General features: G+C 39.8%; 1 pseudogene; it reads right to left on the reverse strand.

Moving 5' to 3' along the window:
* Positions 1 to 8,978: 8,978 nt before the first annotated feature.
* On the reverse strand, positions 8,979 to 10,097 carry LOC126057979 (CCR4-NOT transcription complex subunit 11-like; annotated as a pseudogene).
* Positions 10,098 to 14,518: the final 4,421 nt, after the last annotated feature.

Genomic DNA, 14,518 nt, shown 5'->3' on the forward strand with positions numbered 1-14,518 from the left:
ACACAACAGAGAACCCCTGAGGAAGCAGGAGAACAGTGGGATGCAGACCCCAAATTCTCATAGAAAGACCAGACTTAATGGTCTGACTGAGACTAGAAGGACCCTGGCAGTCATAGTCCCCAAACCTTCTGTTGGCCCAGGACAGGAACCATTCCCGAAACCAACTCATCAGACATGAATTGGTCTGGACAATGGGTTGGAGAGAGATGCTGATGAGGAGTGAGCTACTTGTATCAGGTGGACACTTGAGACTGTGTTGGCATCTCCTGTCTGGAGGGGAGATGGGAGGGTAGAGGGGGTTAGAAACTGGCAAAATGGTCACGAAAGGAGAGACTGGAAGTGCCGACTCATTAGGGGGAGAGTAAGTGGGAGTATGTGATAAGGTGTATATAAGTTTATATGTGAGAGACTGATTTGATTTGTAAACTTTCACTTAAAGCACAATAAAAATTGTTAGAAAAAGAAAAAAAGAGTGTTGCTGATGTAACTCGTATGAACTTCCTGCTTGTAAACACCTTAAAAGTAACCTTCCCCCTCGCCCTCAATAAGCAGTCTTGCCGGCAGCAGCCTCAATTGTTCCTTTCCTTGCACAATGCAATTAAGATGCCTTTCTACTCTACCACCCCCTCCCCCAAAAAATCACAACTCAACAAAATTTGAAAGTAAGGTTTATTCTAACCAGTTGTTCTATATGCATATAGGGAGACCATTTTTTTGTTGGTGTTGTTTTAGCTTCTTTTTTTTTTTTTTAATTTTTATTATGCTTTAAGTGAATGTTTACAAATCAAGTCAGTCTCTCATACAAAAATTTATATACACCTTGCTATATCCTCCTAGTTGCCCTCCCCCTAATGAGACAGCACACTCCTCTCCACCCTCTATTTCTGTGTCCATTCAGCCAGCTTCTGTACCCCTCTGCCTTCTCATCTCCCCTCCAGACAGGAGCTGGCCACATAGTCTTATGTGTCTACATGATCCAAGAAGTTCATTGCTCACCAGTATCATTTTCTGTCTTACAATCCAGTTCAATCCCTGTCTGAAGAGTTGGCTTTGGGAATGGTTCCTATCTTAGGCTAACAGAAGGTCTGGGGGCCATGACCTCTGGGGTCCTTCTAGTCTTAGTCAGATCATTAAGTCTGGTCATTTTACAAGAATTTCAGGTCTCCATCCCACTGTTCTCCTGCTCCTTCAGGGGTTCTCTGTTGTGTTCTCTGTCATGGAAGTTACCAGTTATAGCCAGGCACCATCTAGTTCTTCTGGTCTCATGCTGATGTAGTCTCTGGTTTTTGTGGCCCTTTCTGTCTCTTGGGCTCATAATTACCTTCTTTGGTGTTCTTCATTTTCATTTGTTCCAGGTGGGTTGAGACCAATTGAGACATCTTAGGTGGCCGCTTGCTAGTGTTTAAGACCCGGGACACCACTCTCCAAAGTGAGACACAGAATGTTTTCTTAACAGATTTTATTGCGCCAATTGACCTAGATGTCCCCTGAAACCATGGTCCCCAGACCCCTGACCCTGCTACACTGGCCTTCAAAGCGTTTAGTTTATTCAGAAAATTGCTTTCAGTTTACTCCAGTCGTACTGACCTCTCCTGTATTGTGTTGTCTTTCCCTTCAACTAAAATAGTTCTTGTATACTATCTAATTAGTGAATGTCCCTCTCCCTCCCTCCCTCCTCACTCTCCTAACCATTAAAGAATATTTTCTTCTCTGTTTAAACTATTTCTCCAGTCCTTATAATAGTGGTCTCATACAATATTTGTCCTTTTGCAACCTAATAATTTCACTCAACATAATGCCTTCCAGATTCCTCCATGTTATGAAATGTTTCAAAGATTCATCATTGTTCTTTATCGATGCGTAGTATTTCATTGTGAGAATATACCATAATTTATCCATTCATCAGTTGATGGACACCTTGGTTGCTTCCATTTTTTGCTATTGTAAACAGTGCTGCAATGAACACGGCCGTGCATATATCTGTTTGTGTAAAGGCTCTTATTTCTCTAGGATATATTCCAAGGAGTGGGATTGCTGGATCATATAGTAGTTCTATTTCTAGCCTTTTAAGAAAGCGCCAAATCGGTTTCCAAAGTGGTTGTAATATTTTACATTCCCATGAGCAGTGTGTAAGTGTTCCAGTTTCTCCACAACCTCTCTAACATTTATTATTTTGTGCTTTTGGATTAATGCCAGCCTTGTTGGAGTGAGATGGAATCTCACTGTAGTTTTGATTTGCATTTCTCTAATGGCTAATGATCGTGAGCATTTCCTCATGTGTCTGTTAGCTACCTGAATGTATTCTTTAGTGAAGTGCATGTTCATATCCTTTACCTTTTTTTAAAATGGGTTATTTGTCTTTTTGTAGTTGAGTTTTTGCAGTATCATATAAATTTTAGAGATCAGATGCTTATCAGAAATGTCATAGCTAAAAACATTTTTCCAGTCTGTAGGTAATCTTTTTACTTTTTTTGTGAAGTCTTTGGATGAGCATAGGTGTTTGATTTTTAGGAGCTTCCAGTTATCTAGTTTTTCTTCTGGTGTTCATGCATTGTTAGTAGTATTTTGTATACTGTTTATACCATGTATTAGGGCTCCCAGCTTTGTTCTTATTTTTTTCTTCCATGATCTTCATCGTTTTAGATTTTATATTTAGGTCTTTGATCCACTTTGAGTTTGTTTTTGTGCGTGGCATGAGGTATGGGTCTTGTTTCATTTTTTTTTTTTTTTTTTGCAGATGGATATCCTGTTATGCCAACACCATTTTATAAAGAGACCATCTTTTCCCCACTTTGGGGCTTTGTCAAATATCAGCTGCTCCTACGTGTATGAATTTATGTCTGGGTTCTCAATTCTGTTCCATTGGTCTATGTATCTGTTGTTGTTCCAGCAACAGGGTGTTTTGACTACTCTGGCGGTATAGTAGGTTCTAAAATCAGGTAGAGTGAGGCCTCCCACTTTGTTCTTCTTTTTCAGTAATGCTTTACTTTTCTTGGGCTTCTTTCCCTGCCATATGACTTTGGTGATTTGTTTCTCCATCACATTGAAAGATGTTGTTGGAATTGGATCAGAATTGCATTGTATCTATAGATAGCTTTGGGTAGAAAAGACATTTTTACAATGTTAAGTCTTCCTATCCATGAGCAAGGGGTGTTTTCCCACTTATGTAGATCTCTTTTGGTTTCTTGCAGTAGTGTCTTGTAGTTTTCTTTGTATAGATCTTTTACATCTCTGGTAAGATTTATTCCTAAGTATTTTATCTTCTTGGGGGCTACACTAAACAGTATTCATTTGGTGATTTCCTCTTCGATGTTCTTTTTCTTGGTATAGAGGAATCCAACTGATTTTTGTATGTTTATCTTGTATCCTGATACTCTGCTGAACTCTTCTATTAGTTTCAGTAGTTTTCTTGAGGATTCCTTAGGGTTTTCTGTGTATAAAATCATGTCGTCTGCAAATAGAGGTACTTTTACTTCTTCCTTACCTATCTGGATGCCCTTTATTTCTTTATTCAGCCTAATTGCTCTGGTATAGGGAGAGCATTTTGATTCCAGAAAAATGGTGGTTCCAAGAAGCTAGGTACAATGAGGGTAAAAAAAAAAAAAAAAAAGAAGGAGAAAATTTAAAAGATCAACCATTGGCTAATCTTAACATGAATGACTGAGTCTTTCCTCCCCCTTTTACAGAGATCAACTGACACCAGGTCAGAAGATAGTCTTTGGCCATACACCCAACCATGTCTTTTAAAAGTCAAATCCAGCAAGCCAGGCTTTGAACAGGAAAGAAAAGACTAGCAACTTTGGGTTAAAGAAAAGTAGCTGGCAGGATCAATCCTTGTCAGAAACTTCCTTACAGTGAATATTTAGTTTCGCGCATAAGAAAATCCTAAAATCAAAGCAAGATATCTGCTCTCAATTTATCTCTTTGACAGTAGATTTCATGGAACAACAGTTTCCTAATAGGTCAAATGTTTGATAAGCTTCAATTGTTCCTTATGATGCCCAAGTTTCTGTTCTTGAAGCTTTATATTTCTTTTTTTTAATTAATGCAACATAGTCTTAAGCTGATTTATCATACTCTTTTCATCAGATGCTGCAGAGAAGTTATAACACCACTAACTGTAGTGTTGCATTTTAAGAGACAAATGCAGTCCCACCCAAGGGACCTATCAGTTTATGCTCTGAAAACAAGACCTAAGGGCTCTACCACTAAGTTCTTTTTGAAGTCTACTGAAAAGGGTTAAAATTATCTTAATTCTATGTAAAATATAATGCAGCATTTTAGGGGTGATTCACCAAATTCTGGACATCTTAAGTTCACGATTTAAGCTACATGACATAGAAAGCAGAATACAGAGCCTCCATTATTTAACAGTAATGAAATTAGGGAGCAAAGAGAGTTGCTGCTTTCTAAGACTTTCTTTCAGTAGAATGACTAACTTTCCTCAATGCCTGGGGCCTGCAACTGACACAAATGCATGGAGTAGGCCAGATATAAGAAAGATATGAGTAATTAATTCAATCAAGAATGATGTTTGCTTAGCTATTGTTATTTTGCTTTTTAAACACTGCAACAGGCTTAATAACTGTAAGGGTGAATATAAATCAAAAAGAATTAAAAAAAAATACATAGACACATATATTTCTGCCCACCCCTGTGCAAAAAGGAGAAGAGTACCTGTCTCCTTTTTTCTTTTTTTTAAAGCATTTTTTTTTTTTTTCAGAAAGCTTGCAATTGTAAATTCTTAGTGACCTTATAAGGACAGAGTAGAACTGCCCCATGGGGTTTCCAAGGAGTAGCTGGTGGATTTGAACTACCAAGGACATTTTGGTTAGCAGCCAAGCTCTTAACCACTTCACCACCAGAGCTCCTTTGAAATGGATACAAATTCTTTTAAAGGACAAAATAAACTTGCCAGTTTTATAACCCAGGAAAGTTTTCTCAAGGACCTAGGTGCCACCTCTGTGAAATGTAAATAACAAGAAGGTAGCACCCCTATTTGCAGGGGAGATTAAGGAAACTACCAGTTGCTGTCGAGTAGGTTCCAAATTGCAACTAGCTACAGGAGTTCCGGTGGTACGTTGGTTAGGAGCTTGGCTGGTAACCAAAAGGCGAGCAGTTTGAATCTACCAGCTGCTCCTTGGAAACCCTATGAGGTAGTTCTACAAACCACAGTTTCTGCAGTAATCAGCCCTCAGATGGTCAGGACTTGGTCAATACCTGCCAGCTTCCCTAATTTTTTGCCTTCACTCCCAACTTGGGAGCAGAGAAATATACTACCATAACCAATTATGTAGGTTGCCCTGCTTCTCCTTAGTCCTCCTCCAGCTTCCCATGCCAAAAAACTGCAATCAGAGCACACCTGAAGTTGCATTTTCTTTTTTTTACTATTAAATTTTCTCTCTCCACTGCCTGCTTTTTCCAGTAAAACCCAGTGCCGTTGAGTCGATTTTGACTCATAGCGACCCTATAGGACAGAGTAGAACTTCCCCACAGAGTTTCCAAGGAGTGCCTGGTGGATTTGAACTGCCGACCTCTTGGTTAGCAGCTGTAGCACTTAACCACTATGCCACCAGGGTTTCCTGCCTGCCTTTAAGTCTCTGTAAAATAGAAGTGATGGTGGCTGACTCCTTTGTCATAGCCAGCTCTGAATAAACAGCTTTTGCCTGTCCTCATTTGAGTGGCCTTTGTTTATTTCCACAAATGAAAATACTATAGAAAATGCAAATGCCTTGGTGAGTTCAGTCAATTTCAATGCCAGCATATTTCTCAGATTTGGTAGCATTTCCTCTACTGCTAGCAAATGAAATGCCAGCTCTGAATCATTTAATCCTGTCTGTCTTTTCAGCTACAGTGTAATCTTTACCTGCATCAATACCATTTTTCAAGAGGCAACAATTACTATGCCAAATGTGGGTGAAACATTTACCTCCCCTTCATGCTTCAAAGGAGAAACTCAGAATTCCCACCCACAACTTTATAACTGGACACTGAGGCTGACCTGGGTAAAGAAGCCAAATCCCAGCTCTACCACTTCCCAGTGTGTGGTCTTAGCTGCTATACTCTGCTCCAAGCTGCAGGTTGTTCATCTATAAATCTGGTTTAGTAAAGCCTAACGCTAAAGGTTGGAATAATATTTAAGTGAGATAATACATGAAAACAATCAGCCTACCACCTAGCTCCAGGTAAGCATATTGTAAGTGTGACTTCCCAGGTTGTACCTATGGTTGAGGTTGATGTTTTTTGTTACTGTCTTAGGGAGGGTTCTCTATAGAGTCAAAACCAGTAAAGCTTACAAATATATAGAGAGAGGGGTATTTATATCAGGGAAATGGCTCACACGTTTGTAGAAGCTGGAACATTCCAAGTCCATGGGTCAGGATGGAGGCTTGGCTTCTCCTGATTCACGTAGCCACAGGGGCTGGAGAACCCAAGTTCAGCAGGACAGAGAGCAGGGCTCTTGCTCACAGGCTGTAAAGATTGACGAATTCCAAGATCAGCAGAGAAGACCAAAGGTAAGATGCTAGCTCAAGATCCAAGAACTGTAGGTCAGATGAACAGGAGCCAGCTGCAGGATATAAAGCCAGCAAAAGACCAGGAAAGTTGCCAGAATGTCCACTTATATTCGATACAGGCCACCTGCCTAAGGAGACAACCCTTTACTCACAGCAGATCCTATTATGGAGATGATCACATTATACCAAATCTGATCACTGAAGTGATCACATCTTCATATGACTGCCAAACCACATCACTGAGAATCATGGCCCAGCCAAGTTGATATACAACTTGACCATCACAGTTACTGTTGTTGCAGTTACCAGAGAAGGTATCTGTCAGGGACAACTCATCTGCCAGACTCTGAATCCTATTATTTACAATCAATGACATATTCAATACCCAAGACAACCAGGCAAACAGTCAAGAGAAGAACATCAGCTCCTACATGCTCTTTGGTCCCCAAAGAATAATTCATCCTACTAGAACTTAGTCAATATTTTTTAAACTGTAGGTGACGCATTTGTAAACCTCAGTATGAATGATATAATAAAAGTTTTCCAAGGAAATCTACCTACAATTGTTCTATTTTCTTTATATTTAGCTACATTTTTCTTTCTGAAATAATTTGCTTTTGAATACAAACTCTGGAAAGTATACTTCTGATTGAAGGGACCTAGTTTAATTTAGTTTAATGGAATTAATATAAAAGAATTAAAATTTAAGAAGTAGTTTAAATATGCATAACCTATTTTAATAATATTGCAATAAAACCAAAACCAAAACCAAACCCAGTGCCATCAAGTCGATTCCGACTCATAGCGACCCTATAGGACAGAGTAGAGCTGCCCCACAGAGTTTCCAAGGAGAGCCTGGTGGATCTGAAATGCTGACCTCTCGGTTAGCAGTCATAGCCCTTAACCACTACGCCACCAGGGTTTCCAATATAGCAATAGTAAAGCATAAAAACTTTCTTTACAACTTCTAAGATCTTTATACTAAGCAATAAATAAATAACGTTGTTTGTGGCCATCCAGTTGATTCTGGCTCATGGCTACAACCTGTGTGCAGAGTAGAACTGCTCTGTGGGGTTTTCAAGGCTGAGGTCTTTTCAAAACAGATTCCCAGGCTTTAATTCCAAAGCTGCTCAGGATAGGTTCAAACCTTTAATCTTTTGGGTAGTAGTCTAGCACTTAACTGTTTGCACTACCTGAGGACCTGTTCCTGACATATAGTTTTACATATATATTCAGATGATTGACTACATATATATATATACACACACACTCATTGCTGTTGAGTCAATTGTGACTCATAGATACCCTGTAAGACAGAGTAGAACTGCCCCATAGGGTTTCCAAGGCTGCAAATATTTACAGAGGCAGACTGTGGAGAGGCTGGTGGGTTCGGCTGGTGGATTCCAACCGCTGACCTTTTGGTTAGCAACCAAACGCTTTAACCACTGTACCACAAGTGCTTCTTATATATACATATAAAGTTTTTTTTTTTTTTCCATTAAAAAAAGAACTTCAGTGTAAGGCACAGTTGTCCAAGAGTTAAATGAAGACTAAAAGTCCACACCATACCACCTCACTATAATGCTTCTCAAACATGTCCTTTACCCTAACACAGACATGAGGGTACTAATAGCCCCATTCAGCAAGATATTTGAAATGGTATTCCTCTCAAAGCACCAACTAGTGTTTTCCTTTAAAAGAAAAAAAAAAAAACTAAAATGATTATTTTTTACTAATAACAATAATTATAGAAGAACTAGTGAATGTCTTGAGAGGGAGGATAAAAAAAAAAAAAACCTGAAAACTGTGCCAGCTATTCTGGCCTAGAAAAAGCTTACTTAGGGTCCCCATGTTTTTATGAGTCCCAAGGAATACATTTACTCTGTTGTCTAGTAATCCCCAAGATAAGAAGGGATAAAGTTACAGGTATGTCCTTAATTCAGATGGTGCTTAATGAGAAGTTAAGACCCACCTGTACAATTGGGCTTAAGAATCAAATTTCTCTTGGTCCCCTGAGGATCAAAACACTGGACTAATGTCACGTCAAGGACAGTATCCAAAAATTTTAAGAATATCTTAATTTACCATCATGAAATACATTAGCATTGGGACATCAGGAAAACTGGATTCACGAATTATCAGAAGCCTACAACATGACTTTTAAACAAAAACAGGTTCTTTGCTCTTTAGTGCTCATCTGCTCTTTGGCAATAACTATTTTCTGGGATAACCATTCCTCCTATGGATAATTATCAACAAGACACCTAAAAAACACATTTTTCCAAGTTCTTACCAAAACTTCATCTAAAGGTAAAAAGTCATCCAGGAAAGTAAAACCTTGCTTTAAGTAGATAAAATATGGTTTATATGCACTACACCAAGCAACCCACTCAGGGTTTTATCAGTTTTAAAAATTAAACCATGGTATGGGTGAACAATGACTGGTGTGGTTCCAATGAGGTATTACTTTGACATTTTAGTCTCAGAAGGGGTTTCCCCTGTATCCAATGTCTTCATCAACCAGAAAAGGCCAGCAGCTTCTCGTATCCCATGGGATTCAATACAGAACTCCTGCACTTCTATAAACAAGTCCTACACATTACTAATTTTGTTACGGATCAAGGACTGAGAAAGACAAAAACAGGCACACAAAATGATCCTTAAATTGTTCACAAGTAGAGATGCAACTTGATATATAAAGGTGGATAAATTCAAGAGGTAGATCAACAGCTGTAGTTCGCTGATTTACAACTTCCATTGAATGTAAGGACATGTTCATATTGACCAGGACTGAAAAATACTCGGTTATCTGGCTTGACTGGATTAATTTCAGCAACACTTCTATAGCAACTACAGAGTTGTTTTGCATGAGATCAGGAAGTTTGGCTGGAGTCAGGCCAATATGATAAACACGTTTGGGATCTTTTCCCAACTCTCCAAAGAGCTGTGTTTGTTGAGGAGAAGATAAGGGGCTTTTGAAGGCTTTGGCCATTATTTGTTTCATCTCTCCACCAGTGCTATTCTTCACACACATTGATTTATCCCACTGAATTGCATGGTCAGTCTCCGTTGGATTTAGACACGCCAACTCATCCTCACAAATGTGGAGTGGAGGTAGAAAAACTCTGGTTGAAAATGGCTTTCAATAGGTGGTTTTGGCCCATTGACTAAAGCTTCTGTGATTTGAGAGGCAACCAAACTGTGAAACCCAGAATTGGAAGAATCTAGGTCTGGGTCACTGAGACTGCTAGAGAAGCTAGCTTTACTCTGGGTTGGCAAGTTTGACTGGCACTTGGCTAAAGCTAGCTGAAGCCTACTTATGTCCACAGACCAGTCCCTGTTTCCAACACCCATCAAAGCAATCTGATGAGGTGTCTTTTTGAAGAGTTCCCTTGGTGGCATCAGCATTAGCTGGGAAAGAAGAAACTTTCCTGTTGGAGTCATAGGAGGAAAAAATCCTGACAATGGCGGCCAGTTGGGCCCCTGGCTGCTGCGGGTGGGTGACACAGGGTTGAGTAGGTGCTCAAAACTGACAGTGAAGGGGTTGGCAGAGAGCAGACAGCAGTTGTCAAGGATTTCATTTTACTTGGATCCACAATCAATATCCATGTAAGCAGCAGTCAAGAAACCAAAAGACACATTGCATTGGGCAAATCTGCTGCAGAAGACCTCTTTAAAGTGTTGAAAAGCATAAGTGTCACCTTGAAGACTAAGGTGCATGTGACTCAAGCCACAGTGTTTTCAATCACCTCATATGCATGCGAAAGCTGGATGATGAATAAGGAAGACCAAAGAAGAACTGATGCCTTTGAATTGTAGCGTTGAAGAATTTTGATTATACCATGGACTGCCAAAAGAACGAACAAATCTGTCTTGGAAGGAGTACATCTAGGATGCTCCTTAAAAGCAAGGATGGCAAAACCACGTCTGGCATACTTTGGACATGTTATCAGGAGACATTAGTCCCTGGAGGGAGACATCATACTTGGCAAAGTAGAAGGTCAGTGAAAAAGAGGAAGACCTTCAACAAGATGAACTGACACAGTGGCTGAAACAATGGGCTCCAGCAAAGTAATGATTGTGAGGATGGCCCAGAACCTGGCAGTGTTTAGTTCTATAAAGTACCTAGGGTCTCTATGAGTTGGAACTGACTGGATGGCACCTAACAGCAACAACAACAACATACACATACATATATGCACTGCACTGTCCCAAAACTGTGAAGTACTCACAGGTTGTCCCTGATTTCTTAATAGGCCACTAGAAATAGGGGACCGATTGCTTACAATAATTCCTCCATAGATATCGCATCCTACCATCAGAGCCTGAACACTGTGGATGTCCCCAGGGCATTAACATATGGAAAGTGACTTTTATTACTTACACAAGAAGCAGACAGCACACTAGAGTTAATGTGGATCAAGTTTTGAGCATTCCCCCAAGTCAAGAAGGCTGACTGGGTAGAAATGACAACTCTTCCATGAGCACCCGACTCTGAGCCATGGGTGAGGGACTTAAAAAAGGGAGGCTGTCTTCTGCTTGTTCCGTCTCACCAGATAGGCTGAATTAGGTGGGCTGGACACTTATTCTACATGTTCTTCCACCTAACACTATAGCTGAGGGACCACAAGGTCCCTGGTTCGGCCATTTTTATACCCCAGCAGTCAAGAGACTAGGATCTATTTGACCTACTACACAACACAAAGCACAATGTAATTTCCCAGCCTGACGACTCTAGGAAGGGTGGACGTGGGGTAAGACAACTTGGCACCAAATCTAGGATTGTACCTTTTTAATCCTGCTGATATTTAGACATTTAGATTTGGTGGATAGGGGGCTGGGTGTAATGGTACGTTCCTGAAGCCCAAATATGCTAGCAGTGGGAGGAACAGGGAAGAATGGCTTGTCTGAAGGACTGCTCATAATAGGTATGCTTATATATACATATTCAACCTCTTGTTTAAAGACAAAGAGTCGCTTCAGTTTGATGTGCATTCTATGGTTTTATGGGCATCATAACTGAATTTCTGACATTTTACCCAATGATCAAAAATAAATATTGTCAGATAAAATAACCACTTTTTCAAAAGTTTGTTCTGTAGCTATGTATGAAAATGAAATATGTGGTTTTGGGTCCTTTCACATGCTGCAAATGTGTTCTTAAAATAATTTATTAAGGAGGAAATGGCATTAACAAAAAATTAATAGTTGGTAAAGTTAAAGAATTTACACAGGTCAATTATGGTACTCCAAACCCTGGTGGTGTAGTGGTTAAGAGCTATAGCTCATAACCAAAAGGTCACCAGTTCAAATCCAACAGGCGCTCCTTGGAAACTCTATGGGGCAGTTCTACTCTGTCCTGTAGGGTTGCTATGAATCAGAATTGACTTGACAGCAATGGGTTGGTTGGTTGGTTGGTAGTGTCTGGCTTTCTGGTGTAATGTAACCCATCAACAGTCTTGGTTTAAGTATTAAATACATAGACAGCTATATTAGAGAAAAGTTTTCTATTTAAGACTAAATTATTTTTAAGAAGACTCAAGTATTTGTAATTTTTGATTTGAAACATTAGTGTCTTCAGGAAGCCTTTATTGTCAATTCTTTATTTTAAAATATGAATGAAAATAATGGGTCTCAATAATTTCTAAAATAAGTATTAAGTCTCACCATTTCCTGCCCTCATACTAAGCAACATTAACATTGTTTCATTTGGTGCTCACACAAATATTGGGAAAAGTATATAACATACATCAAGCACTCATCAGATTGTTGATATATTATTATTAATAAAATTTCCCCAAAACTCAAACATGCCAAGAGAGATTCTGATTTCAACCATCTAGTTGGCCATATTTATACTGTCCTACACCCATTGTCATCAAGTGGATTCCAACTCAGAGACACTACAGGACAGAATAGAGTTTCCAAGGAGCGGCTGATGGATTTGAACTGCCGACCTTTTGGTTAGCAATTATGATCTTAACCACTGAGAAATTAGGGCCCCCCAAATACAGCTGGCAGCAGTGCTATTCGAACCCATGCCCCCACAGTGACCAGTGCCTTAGACTGCTTCATCCAGTGCTTTAGACTGCTCAGCCATGATACTGCCTGTCTTAGTCATCTAGTGCTACTAAAACAGAAATACCAAAAGTAGATGGCTTTAACAAAGAGAAATTTATTTTCTTATAGTCTAGTAGGTTACAAGTCCAAATTCAGGGTTTTGGCTCCAGGGGAAAGCTTTCTCTCTCTGTTGACTCTGGAGGAAGGTCTTCGTCCTCAATCTTCCCCTGGTCGAGGAGCTTCTCAGGCGCAGGGATCCCATGTCCAAAATGGTGCTGCTTTCTTGGTGGTCTAAGGTCCCCAACTCTCTGCTTGCTTCACTTTCCTTTTATCTTTTGAGAGATAAAAGGTGGTGCAGGCCATACCCCAGGGAAACTCCTCTTACCTTCCATCAAGGAGGTGACCTCTGTAAGGCTGGTCTTACAATCCCATCCTAATCCTCTAAACATAAAATTACAATCACAAAATGGGGGAATCATGGCCCAACCAAACTAATACACACGTTTTTTGGGGGACACAATTCAATCCATAATGCTGCCCTAGTTAAAAGGTAAGAGACAGTGGTGGTTCAGTGGTACAATATTTGCTGTCCATGTGGGTGACCCTGGTTCGATTCCCAGCCAATGCACTTTATGTGCAGCCACCACTCATGTGTCAGTGGAGGTTTGCATGCTGCTTTGATGCTGAATAGGTATCAGTATAGCTTCCGGAATAAGACAGACTAGGAAGAAGAACCTGGTTATCTACTTCTGAGAATCAGCTAATGATAACCTTGTGGATCACAACTATGTGGTGTTCTGTTCTGCATATGGTCACTGGGAGTAGGAGGACCACTCCTCAGCAGCTAACAACAACAGCTAAGAGGTAGGGTGGTGTCTGGATCAGGCTGCGTGCTGTAGTCCTTGAGTTCTAATATTTTAACGGCCAGACTCTTGCTCTTGGACAAGATTCTTCACCTCTGCAAGTCTTAGTTTCTTCTTGAGTAACATGGGATAACAATAACTGCTTTACCTAATTTATAGGTAATTAGAAGATGTTTCTTGAAATGCCTTGAAAATTCTAAGGAGCTATAGAAATGAGAGATAGTATTAAACATCTCACAATAAGATAATTTAAGATAATTTTCTATTTATAATGTTACTTGAACATATTAATTCCAAACACAGAGAATTAAAATATATTAACCCTAGCATATGCCCTGATGGTTCTAGCTCACAGTATTCTCTCAGCTGGAGATTGTTGGAGAATCAGGTTTTTATCAAGTGTGATTAACATCTTAGCCACCTGTCTGTTGGATTGGCATGCTGTGGTATCTTGCGTGTTGCTATGTAAGATGTTGGAAGCTATGCCAGTGGTATTTCAAATACCAGCAGGATCATACATGGTGGACAAGTTTCAGTGGAGCTTCCAAACTAAGATAGACTTAAGAAGAAAGGCCTGGTGATCTATTTCTAAAACTTAGCCATTATAGTGCTATAAGATGAGCCTCTTAGGTTGGAAGGCGTTGGCCACGACAGTGAACTTGAATATCGATAATGGTGAAGATGCTGCAGGACTGGGCAATGTTTTATTCTGTTCTACAGGGCGTTGCCTGAGTCATAGCTGACTCAAAGCATCTAATAACAACAACAACAATTAATGTCTATTATATCGAGTTTTATTTCACTGAAGTGAAGGACCACAACTATACTTCTTTCTTAACACTGATTGTTCTTAACAGTGTGTAATATGGAGTCAGTGCCTAACTATATATTGAGTTTATATATTGTTGAATTTACTAAGTGGTGGAGATTTGCATTTCTAGGGCTTCATTTGGTCTAGTATTTGAGCAGGCTTCTTTTATGTTCCATTGTTTCAAATTAGAAGATATTGGGTGAAACTGTGTTACCTACAGCTCACAACCAGAGAAGGCTGCTATGCAGAACCGCACAAGGGGCTGCACC

This window comes from Elephas maximus, chromosome 14 (assembly GCF_024166365.1).
Source record: "Elephas maximus indicus isolate mEleMax1 chromosome 14, mEleMax1 primary haplotype, whole genome shotgun sequence".
Classification (NCBI taxonomy): Eukaryota; Metazoa; Chordata; class Mammalia; order Proboscidea; family Elephantidae; genus Elephas; species Elephas maximus.